The sequence below is a fragment of the Hippocampus guttulatus genome, chromosome 11, assembly GCF_054856545.1.
Source record: "Hippocampus guttulatus isolate MCC_2025c chromosome 11, RoL_Hgut_1.0, whole genome shotgun sequence".
NCBI lineage: Eukaryota > Metazoa > Chordata > Actinopteri > Syngnathiformes > Syngnathidae > Hippocampus > Hippocampus guttulatus.
In genome coordinates this window covers 21,575,354-21,587,135 of record NC_141271.1, presented here as the reverse complement: position 1 = coordinate 21,587,135, position 11,782 = coordinate 21,575,354, and the positions used below count along the sequence as shown (strand labels likewise).

Here is an 11,782-nt window from a genome sequence, read left to right as displayed (position 1 = left end):
CGGCTCTGTCACGTTCCTTCTCTTTTTCCTTTTCGGGTTCAAACGCCTTACGAAACATGGTTGTTTTTTTTCGGCTAAAAACGCCTTACTATACTATGTCGTTTTTTTTGGAGCTAAAAACGCCATGGTCGTTTTTTTTGGAGCTAAAAACGCCTTACTATACATGGTCGTTTTTTTCGGCCTAATAACGCCTTACTATACTATGTCGTTTTTTTCAGGCTAAAAACGCCTTACTATACATGGTCTTTTTTTTCGGGCTAAAAATGCCTTACTATACTATGTCCTTTTTTTCAGGCTAAAAACGCCTTACTATACATGGTCTTTTTTTTCGGGCTAAAAATGCCTTACTATACTATGTCCTTTTTTTCGGCTCAAAAACGCCTTACTATACTATGTCGTTTTTTTCGGGCTAAAAACGCCTTACTATACTATGTCTTTTTTTGGGAGCTAAAAACGCCTTACTATACATGGTCTTTTTTTTCGGGCTAAAAATGCCTTACTATACTATGTCCTTTTTTTCGGCTCAAAAACGCCTTACTATATTATGTCGTTTTTTCGGCCTAAATACGCCTTACTATACTATGTCGTTTTTTTTCGGCTAAAAAACGCCTTATTATACTATGTCGTTTATTTCGGCTTAAAAACGCCTTACCATACTATGTCGTTTATTTCGGCCTAAAAACGCCTTACTATACTATGTCGTTTTTTTCGGCTAAAAAACGCCTTATTATACTATGTCGTTTATTTCGGCTTAAAAACGCCTTACCATACTATGTCGTTTTTTTCGGCCTAAAAACGCCTTACTATACTATGTCGTTTTTTTCGGGCTAAAAAACGCCTTACTATACTATGTCGTTTATTTCGGCTTAAAAACGCCTTACTATACTATGTCGTATTTTTCGGCCTAAAAACGCCTTACTATACTATATCGTTTTTTTCGGCTTAAAAACGCCTTACTATACTATGTCGTTTATTTCGGCTTAAAAACGCCTTACCATACTGTCGTTTTTTTCGGCTTAAAAACGCCTTACTATACTGTCGTTTTTTTCGGCCTAAAAACGCCTTACTATACTATGTCGTTTTTTTTGGCTTCAAAACGCCTTACTATATATACTATGTCGTTTTTTCCGGCCTAAAAACGCCTTACTATACTATGTCGTTTTTTTCGGCCTAAAAACGCCTTACTATACTATATCGTTTTTTTCGGCTTAAAAACGCCTTACTATACTATGTCGTTTATTTCGGCTTAAAAACGCCTTACCATACTGTCGTTTTTTTCGGCCTAAAAACGCCTTACTATATACTATGTCGTTTTTTTTGGCTTCAAAACGCCTTACTATATATACTATGTCGTTTTTTCCGGCCTAAAAACGCCTTACTATACTATGTCGTTTTTTTCGGCCTAAAAACGCCTTACTATACTATGTCGTTTTTTTTGGCTTCAAAACGCCTTACTATATATACTATGTCGTTTTTTTCGGCCTAAAAACGCCTTACTATACTATGGCGTTTTACGGCCTAAAAACGCCTTACTATACTATGTCGTTTTTTCCGGCTAAAAACGCCTTACTATACTATGTCGTTTTTTTTAGCCTAAAAATGCCTGTCGTTTTTTTCGGCCTAAAAACGCCTTACTATACTATGTAGTTTTTTTCGGCCTAAAAACGCCTTACTATACTATGTCGTTTTTTTCGGCCTAAAAACGCCTTACTATACTATGTCGTTTTTTTCGGCCTAAAAACGCCTTACTATACTATGTCGTTTTTTTCGGCTTAAAAACGCCTTACCATACTCTTGTCGTTTTTTTCGGCCTAAAAACGCCTTACTATACTATGTCGTTTTTTTCGGCCTAAAAACGCCTTACTATTCATCGGGGTGTATAACATACGGCCGGAATAGGCCCGCAAGGAGGTTTGATCAGACCTGCAGGATAATTTAAAGTGAAAAAATGCACAAAAGACAAGGAATGAATATTTTTAATAAGGTGCAATTCATGGAACATACACTTGGGGGACACACTTTTTTGATCAGAGGAAAAGACAACATTGTTTTCAGTTCAGAGAAGAAGACAACAGCAGCCTCAGTCTGTCACTGAGACAGACCCAATAAAGCAGACGCTGTCAAGGACATGTGAATACTTTCTTTACACATATTGTAGCACTCTCCAATGTGAAGTGAGTTTGACACCCCTGGCCAAGAAAGCAAAATGACAAAACGACACGATCTCTCAGGATGGCATTCTGAAGGCAGGCAGTAGGAAATACCGGCGCCGTCGATGGGTTACGGGTGAGCTTGGAGTGCCGTCACATCGTCCGCGAGAGACGCCGACCGTCTCACCGATTCTGTTCTTTTTTTTTTTTGTAACCTTCAAAACCCGGTGCGGTCGGCCGCCTTTGACTACATATAAAAGGTTTTCGCAGCAGAATGGCCGAATGCTAAAAGACCTCGCGCGGTGATCAGGCGAACCGACCTGGTAAGAAGTCTCATTTCATTATTCGTAGTTGAAGGAAGTTTGTTTTTGGGTCCTCCGTGTCACAAGGGGGAGCAACCCGCTCATCGCCAGAGTCCACCTCCGAGCACAGACCCGCAGGCAACACTTTTTGCTCTTCTCCCCGTTATTGGCAAGGTGCTGAAGTCAAACTTTGGGCCGGCCTGAAAAGTAGGAGACATTTACACTCCTTCAATGCACCGTCATGACGACTTTTTTTTTCCTCCCCCAGGCAGCAGTAAACGTGATCGGCTTCCTGCTCTCGAAAGACCCAACACAGAGTCTATCTCCCTGGTACGTTTCATGCCCAACACATCTTTGCCTGCACAAGAAATTGACTTACGTGTAACTCACGGATGCCTTTCCTCTCGGGTCGACACACCCTTCCCACGTTCTTCTCAAGAGCCGACCACTTCGCCACCCGGCAACAAGTCGACCGCCATCCAACTTGCAACTTTTTCCTCTGCTTTTGTGATTGTCTACTCTGCAAAAGAAATAAAGCTTGATTACAAAGAACACTTCAACTCAACTTCATTTTTAAACACATCACCACAATCTAACTTTAAAAAAAAAAAAATGTAAACAAAATTATTTTCAGTTTTTTTCTAAACTTTTTTCTGGATTTTTTTTTCCAGGCAGAAAAATTCAGGAAAGTGGGTGTGGCCTGGCTGGAATGATGGCTGACGATTCGCTGATAGCTGTGAAAGTGGGTGGAGCATGACAATAACATGCTGTGATTAGCGGGAAGGGGGAGTGGTTATGCAAATTAGACATTCTCTGATTGGTGGGCCAGTTTAGGGGCGTGGTTATTCAATTGTGGAACAATCTGATTGGTTAGAACTTGGAAAGTGGGCGTGGTTATGCAAATTTAGGTTCAGGTTCTGCAAATGAGGGGCCTCGCCGCGATTGGTGGATGTCAAATTGGGTGTGGTTTGGAGCGGGCGTTGCAGCACTTTTTCAAAGCCCCACTTGAGTCTTGAGCTCAGACTTGCACTTGGGTCACATCGGACGGTCTTTTGACTGTTGCCGTCGGTTTCACGTGACCCAAAAGCTCCGTTCCTGGAGTTTCGAGTCAGGTGGAGGAGACCAACGGGAATAGTGAAAAGACCGTCTGACGTGACTGAAGCGCAAGTCTGAGCTCAAGACTTCGAGTGAGTTGAGGATGGATTTGGTCATGATGGGCAAAGACTCGAATTCAAGTTGAACAATTTATTGGACAGAAAAGCGAACACGACAACGTGAAAGAATTTGACCGGTCAATCTTTGTGTGGGCCAGTTGGAGTTGCACGCACACAAACACCGACGACAGGCCCGAGATGGGAGCAGCATGTGCTTGATGTCACTGCGATCTCATGACACACCGACGTGGACATGAGCACGTCCGACTTCTCTCATTGGGACAAAAACTAAGTGCCGTGTACTCCGCAACAACATGATCACAAGTTTTTAAATGACACTGAAGTGGGCCAAGTTAGTCATGTGTATGTATATATAATATATACTGTATATGCATACATAGACACATTTTTAAACTAACTTGGTCCCCTTCAAGGTTTAAAAACATATTCCAGAAGTGCTTGATGATGCTCGTGTTGTCTATGTGGAGTTGACACTGTTGTGCAGTACGCGAAGCAGAAGTTGAAGTTGAGTGAGAGACAGACAGGCGGGCGCTCTCACCTCCACCTTGCGGTGCAACGTGACATCAGACTCTTCAAGCATAGCTCAGTAATCACGCGTGTCCAAATTCAGCTCGGCGTCCCTTCCGCATGTCCTCTCAGTCTGGCGGCTGCGCCTTTGGCCCAGTCATCTGACTCATCTGGTCAGGCAGAAAAACAAAACAAAAGTGGAAAGTCACACACTGTAGTCCATGAAAAAGTTGTTCCTTTTTAATCAGAATCATCTTTATCGGCCAAGTATGTAGAACACACAAGGAATTTGTCTCCGGTATAACACGCTGCATTCGTATCACCGTAAACAAGGACATGACAAATAGGTATGGAAGGACATTTCGTAATGCAAGTGAACCGTAGTGCGGCGGTACCACCCAGTGACAACTGTGAGACAATGTGCAAAGTATCAAGCAGAGCTAAAGTGATCGGTGGAAGAATACAATACTATGACAGTTTGTACAGGTGGTGCAGAAAATCATTGAACCGTTTTAGAGTGACCAGTAGCAGTATTTGTTGTACAATAAGAGTGACTACGTCAGTGACTGTTTGGGGAGTTACTGGCTAGAGGGAAGAAGCTGTTTAAGTGTCTGCTGGATTTGGTGCGGATGGATCTGTAGCGTCCATAATTTGAGTCATTATTCGTAAAGTGGCAGACTTTGACTTTCAACCCGTCCATTTCCAAACGTGCCCGCACTCGCAATGCATCCGTTTGAGTGATCCACTCGCGGCTCTCTCCCCACACTTAAATTACAATGAGCAACCTCCTTTCGAAAAACAAATGAACCAAGTCACGGGTGCGTTTGTGGGAATAGTTTTGAAACAAATCTGCCCCCCCCCCCCGCCCATCCGATGTGAAGCCATCACACTTCCACTGCTGATAGCAGCTTTGGTGTGGAAAACATACAGAATAGTATTCGAGTCAAACGCTGTTCGCGATTGCTTTTTTAATTGACAGCTAAGGTCGCTTGGTCGGCGGCGTGCTCGCTGCCCCCTTGCTGACGTTGTTTTCGACGTTGAGTCACAACAACAAAATTAAAGGAGCAACGTGTCGTAATAACTCTCCCCAATTGTCTACATCTATACACTCAGAGATCAACTGCGAAGTCAGTTTAAAATGTTAAAATTACTCACTGAGAATGGGACTTGTGGACACCGGAAAAACTTGCTCTTTGAACCGGATGTAGTACCGTTTTTTTGTGCTTGTACTTCTTCTTGGTGAACTGGATGTCTTTGGTTCATATCGCCCTCTACTGTCCGGGAAATCACAAAGGCGTTTGGCAAGCAATCTGAATTTAATTTACAGTATTATTATTAATTGTTGCTATTTATTTGCAGTCAGTAGAGTGCAATATTTAGTTCACCAAGTCATTTGTCAAAATGTATGCTAAATTTGTCATAAATATTTCAAAGAAAAGCTAAAGTTAAAAGAGCCGTTTGCGTTTGAGAGCCAAAAAGAGCCGTCTCTTTTCACTGAGCCGATCCAAATGAACCGGATCACCGAAAAGAGCCGAAAATCCCATCACGATGGCTCGCCGCCTTCTGCGTGTCATGCCGCATTTCAACCACACGGTGTCAGTGTTTCCCTTTCCTCAACGCACCGAAAGCATCCGTGCTTAGTCATGTCTCAACTCTTGATATGCCGCGGAGACAAACTCACGCCACAGAAAAAAAAGTGACTCAATATCATAGTTGAAGCTTTAGATAAATGAGACGCGCAGTTTTCAGGCCCTCGCCTCTCACAGGACCGAATCGAGTTGTGATTTGAAACCGCGTTCTCCACAGGGGACTGTGCTGGGAAACGGGGGGGGGGGGGGGGGGGGGGGGGATTAGATGGTCTATTTTGGGGTGGCAAGGGTGCGTGACAAGGGGGTAATCCCTTTAATCTGCGTGTGCCTCTGATTTCTGTTTTACGGATAGCGTCCTCTCTGTAATACCTTAAAATACCACAAGATGGGGCAAATGCCATTTCATTTGGAATATCAATTCATTTGACCGATCTTAATGCGGCGTGCAGTCAAGCAAACCATCAGGCCCAATAAATCTCACGACGTAAACTCTGAGCCGATGAAAAGTAAAGACATGACTGGGTCGTCATTTGTCTCGCCGCACTTCCTGGCGTCAGTCGCTTTGCCGGGCAAAACACGTGACGTGCAACCAACCGGTGCTGTAACCTAACGCTATAATGCATGCATGTCTGTCTTCAGAAGCTGTATTTAAAACAAGCTAACTGCCGCTACACTGAGACTGGCCTGTTAGCTCTCTGCTAACATGAACAGAAAAGGCCACTGGCATGCTCATGTTAGCGTCGATAATCGTGATTTTTTTTTTTTCTTCTTACCAACAGAACACATATGGCGGAACAACACGGCCCTGTCTGTTACCGCTGCTTTGCGGGAATGTGCAATTGAAAAGGCTACAAATGTTCAGCGGTTGGTTTTGTGCCAAGACATGTCAGGTGGGTGTCTTGCCTCTGCTTCTGGCTAAAATCAACACCACTCAAGTGGCTTGAATGCACTCACAGAGATGTCATTCATTCATTGGCAACCCCCAAAGTGTTTTCCCAAAAGCCAAGTCAATACACGTGCATACAAAACCTAGTCTGATGCGCATATGCCCGTGCTATTTTGAGGATGTTTATTTGTTTATTTATTTATTTGAGGGGGATGGGGGGGGGGGGATTCGCTCTGATCGATGGCATGTCGTGTGACTTTGTGACTCATTGTTCATGTCACGGTGGCGCCTGGGAGTGGAAATGGATGCCGTGCCATCAACCCGATCAACCGACGCAAAGATCGTGAAAGCTGCGAGCCCCGACCAAGTTGCTCGCTTTTACATGCAAACCCTGAAAATAAGGATCACATTTTGACACCCATGACACCTCATCTGGTTGCCTGATCCAGATCGGGGCACATTCGGGCAAAGTCCATCAAAGGAGATGGGCCAAGAACGTTGCCTGGAATTGGCCCAAAATGACTAATTCGAACCCAATTGGCCGACTTCCTGTTGTATTCTGGGCATGGGGTCTTGGAACTCCTTGGTTTGGTGTCAAGGGCTGATTTTCTTTCAATTTCCACTACCTAGGTACCTTTTCTCTCGGGGCTCCCTACTTACCTTGGCATGCAACTTTACCTACCTTGCCTTCCTCCTTGACCTCCCTTCCTGCGTTCTTTCTCTTAGTGACCTACCACCTAAGCTCTCGTCCATCCTTTGGCTTCCTTCCTACTTTCGCTTCCTTATTACCAGATGGGTGTGGCGCATTCTCACAATGGCTAACGCGTGTAAGGCCTGGAATTGCCCCAAAAGGCCGCTTCAAGCCAAAAGATGCATCGCAGGTCCACGGGGAAAACGGCATGCAAAGCATAATAGGCGATCAGCGGAGTCCAGAGACCGTGTGCCAAATGCAGATCGGCAAACTCGCCGGCAGGCTGAACCAATAGTCAGCACTGCTTTGCGCATCTCTCTCCAGCAAATTCTATCAAAAGCTCCTCAGTGCCTATTAGCAATCTGCCGGCCCCCCGACCACATCTCTTCACCACCGCCCCCATCCCCCAGCTAATCAACACATCCCAAAGCCCCTGTAACAGATGGCTGCGAGGGTCTCCGGGGGTCATCCGGAGTGGGTTGGGGGGGTTGGCGAAGGTCATGCAAGGGCACAGGGCTGTTTGGGATTGTAGTGACACGGCCCGTCTGCCTGTCAGCGTGCAGGTGGATGAGTAACATGTGCTCAATCGGACCCCCCCAAAGTCAGGGGGCTTTGATTGCAGGTCAAGAAGCCCCGTCGCAAGGGTTCCGTTGACATTCTTGAGCAGGCCACCAAAAAGTCATCCTGTTTGGCTAACTCAGCAGCCCCCTCACACCTGCAAAAGAAAAAGTGCAGCGTTAAATCAGGGGCGGGGGTGGGGCATAGTGAAGGGCTGATCAGCCTTTGTCAGCGCAGTATCATAATCCATCTGTTTCTTTTGGTGCTGGCAGTAGTTGTCGCAAGAGCATGGCACAAGCGTCCAGTCGGTGTTGATCGATGACACAGTCAAACGAGGAGATGTCGCAACTTCCCGTCCAACGCCCAATCCCAAAAACAGTTGGTGAGAGAGTCAAGTGTGAAGGTCAGAACTGTTCATCCAATGTCGGAGACCAGGAACTTGCCCCAAAAGACACACCAAAAGTCGGACTCCAACAAACAGGAAGTCCCAGTGGAACTCGACCTGTGGGTCTCGGTTTTCCTACACGAGCGCACGTGCGCTGCCTTCAAAACGGACATTTCTTCATTTTCTGACGGGGGGGGGGGGGACGACCAAGCACATTTTCTGTTCGACTCTCCCTGCCCACCTGGCAATTTGCTGACTCAAAGTAGACTCGACCAGCCAAAAGTGAGACCATGTTGCGGCGCAGGCGGCGTCATGTGACTTTGGAGAATTTGATCCAGCCGCAGGCAAACAAATTCTGTGCTCCGCTTGATACGAGCGGTGGACGTCATCGTATCTCATTCAGAAATATGACATGAGAGGACATCAAAACGTCTGAGTCCTTGTCGAAATAAGCTCATTGAATGAACGCATTGTTTTGATCATCATCTTGATTGTGCTTCTGGAGCACCCCTCAAGTGCCACCACACAGCGATGCAGGGGCCGTGTCACAGACGGACACAAACAATGACTTCATTTGTGATCATCCACCCGTTGAGGTCTGTTTGCAGCTCCTCATGAACGTGGTTTGTCTGCTTTGATCTTCCGCGATGTCAACTGTGCCGAATTTAAAGGGAACGTGAGAAGCCACTTCCATTGGCCGGGAAACGAGCCGACTCTGTTCACTCCCACAACGGTGCAGTCGCCCTTATGTACAAAAATACCAAAAGGAAGAAAATTCCACTCGTGCGCACGATTTGACACAATGTGTTTGCGCTATCCATCCAACTTCACACATTGGAAACAGCACAGAAATAAAACGTCAAACCACCGACGCATCCGAAATGGAAAATTGAGCTGACGGACGCGTTGTAGCTCCACTTTTGAGTTCCCAAGGTCTGAGGCAGCAAAAAAACAACAACGGCAAATCGGCAGGCAACGGTCACCGAAAAACCCACCTGCTGCCTGACCTTGACCCCCTGCTTTTAAATCACCCCCCAGCTGTGTGGACGTGAGCGGCTTGACGTGCAGACTTGTGACACGAGTGCTGTCACACTACCCTGAGGGGGGATGAAAAGCGACGGGATGGGCCGTGCTGCTGAGAAGACAGAGCGGCGCAGAGGTGACGACCTTTGAACCTCAGGCCATTTCTGTGGACTTTGTGTGTCACGGGGCCGCAGCTGCTGCCTCCAGCAGCAGGTGTGCTGACTCGTTTTCAGCCGCGGCCTGCAAAGCTGCAGATTGGTGTTGAGTGTCGGGGCAGGTGGAATTTCTGGTCCTGTGTTTGGTGAAAAAAAACAGCCAAATAAATGACGGTCATCACAAATTTAGGGAAATAGAATCTTCTGGAGAGTGGGTGCAAAAGAGCGGCTTAAGTCCAACACACGTTTTGCAACTCCTGAGCTGGTAACAGGACACAACCGGGGAAGGGAGTGGGGGGGGGGGGTGCTCGGCTATGCTTTCGCTCCCTTGTGGTTGGCGGACTACTGCAGGAGAAAATGCACGTTTGAATTGGACGGGTCGCCGACAATCCGGTTCAATTTAATTCATCGTTGCAGCCAAAGTTGCGATCCCAATTTAAATGTGATTAATTGTGCATTGAAATTCGGTTTTGGACCCCCTCCCTTTGGTAGGGCTGCTTTTGACCACTAAGTAACATGACAAAGCAAACCGCATGAACACATGTCGAAAATATCCCCCCTGCTGGAATTGAAGCCCGAAAAGCTTTGGATTTCAATCCGTGTGTGTGTGTGTGTGTGTGTGCGTGCGTGTGCATGTGCGTGTCAGATGGGAGACAGTGTGTGCCAAGCACTTCCTGGGGCCTGTGCCGTGACCACAGTTGCAGTCGCAGAGCGGGTCGCCGCCTCCCGAGCACAACAGGCCAGCGCTGAGCGAGCACGCTGGCTCTTGGCTGACCTCGGCCTCCCTCCCTCCCTCCCTCCCTCCCCCGCCCGCCCGCCCGCCCGGCCGCCTCATTAGCTTGACAGGAGCCGCAAAACAAATTGGGAAGCATCGTGGCGCTTTCATGGGAACATGGGATATAGCAAAAAAATGGGCGGGGTGGGGGTGCGCATGTAAACACTTGAGAGGTGTGTGGAGACTCGTGTTTGAGCAACCAGAGAGACAAGCAGAAGCAGACAGATGAGCCCGCTTTGCGTTTGGCCGCACGCGCCGTATTTGCTCTTGGAAAAAGGACGGTTCGGATGGGTCATTTGGAAAAAAACAAACGGAGATTGAACATATTATTACTCAAGCGGGGCGCGGCCAATGACTGGCAAAAACATTTTGGGACAAATTGGCACGGATGTTCAACGACCATTTGCATTAGCCGCTTCGCCTTGGCGCGCGAGGGCCAAATAGGACAGTCGCTTTGCAAACTTGAGACCGCTGGGACAGCTCATTTGTCACAATGAATAAAGAAAGAAAGAACTAGGCACATATATACGTACATACATCAAGAAACTGTTCCAACTTCTCATATTAGAACGCGGAACTGTCAGTGCGGAATCAACATTTTACGTTCAGATGTACGTTTGAAAGTATTTGCACATATGTTCCGAAAATGCCTTCCGTAAGAAAAGTAGCTCATTTCAATCAATAAAACGTGACGACGCTCAACTTGCTGAACATCCGAGCCCGACTTTGACCATAAGGCTAATTCATGCAACGAACGTTACGTGATTGGATGTCGGTGCCAAAGAAGGTCCCGTTTGCGAGAACCTACATGCAAGTTTGGAAAGTCGTTTTGCATTCAGGTAGAATGCTAACGATTGCTCTCGCACACGTGGTGCACGCCACTGACAGATTTACAAACACATTAAAAACACTCTGAAATGAACTCCGCATGCTTGCCAAGACCACGTTTGCTTTTTGTGTGTGTGTTTGTTTGTGTGCATTTTTACCACCATGTTTGGACGGCGTCAATGAAGAATGAACTCATGCTAGATGAAAGCTGAAAATGACGCCATGCTCCAACGTGGTCATGACGCCCGGTTGAGGCGGGGGCGGTGGGGGTGTCGGCAAACAGCCGCGTGATTTATGACAAGCAACACTCCGCCGAGCTTTTTCTGTGAATTGTGATCCCTTGGTGACGTTCTAGGAATGGCGCATTCTTTGCTTTGTGCTCACAAGTCAAGTCGCGCTCGGTAGGCTCAAAGAAGTGCACATGCGGCTGGGAAAACAAAGGGAAAATTTGGTGCACAAACTGCAACTTGATCACACACACGCACACACACATACAAAATGAATAATAATACATCACATTTGCAAGCGCCTTTCATAACACTCAAGGACACTGTACAACCAAGAGCAATAGTAAAACACAGATAAAATAAATAAAGAAAGAAAGATTTAAGGCGGGTAGGCAAGTCTGAATAGGTGGGTTTTGAATATGGAAAGAGTCAATATTACGAATGTTGGGAGGAAGTGAGTTCCAGAGTTTGGGGGCAGAGCGACTGAAGGCTCTGCACCCCATTGTACTGAGACGGGCAGAGGGTAGAAAA

The 11,782-nt window shown here is 46.5% G+C and overlaps 1 protein-coding gene and 1 long non-coding RNA gene across 2 annotated transcripts in view; one reads left to right on the top strand and one right to left on the bottom strand.

The window, feature by feature from the left end:
* tns1b (tensin 1b) overlaps positions 1–3,006 on the top strand; it is a 71,084-nt gene extending 68,078 nt beyond the window's left edge. The window contains exons 36-37 of the transcript XR_015102325.1: positions 2,721–2,782; positions 2,892–3,006. The gene's annotated coding sequence lies outside the window, so the exon portion shown is untranslated. The remainder of the gene's footprint in view (positions 1–2,720; positions 2,783–2,891) is intronic.
* LOC147198654 (uncharacterized) lies at positions 1,961–5,389 on the bottom strand. The gene is made up of 4 exons (XR_015102326.1): positions 5,290–5,389; positions 4,166–4,304; positions 2,832–2,972; positions 1,961–2,652 (listed from the first exon to the last, which is right to left on the bottom strand). It is a non-coding gene; the product is annotated as an uncharacterized LOC147198654 (long non-coding RNA).
* Between the last annotated feature and the right edge of the window lie 6,393 nt (positions 5,390–11,782).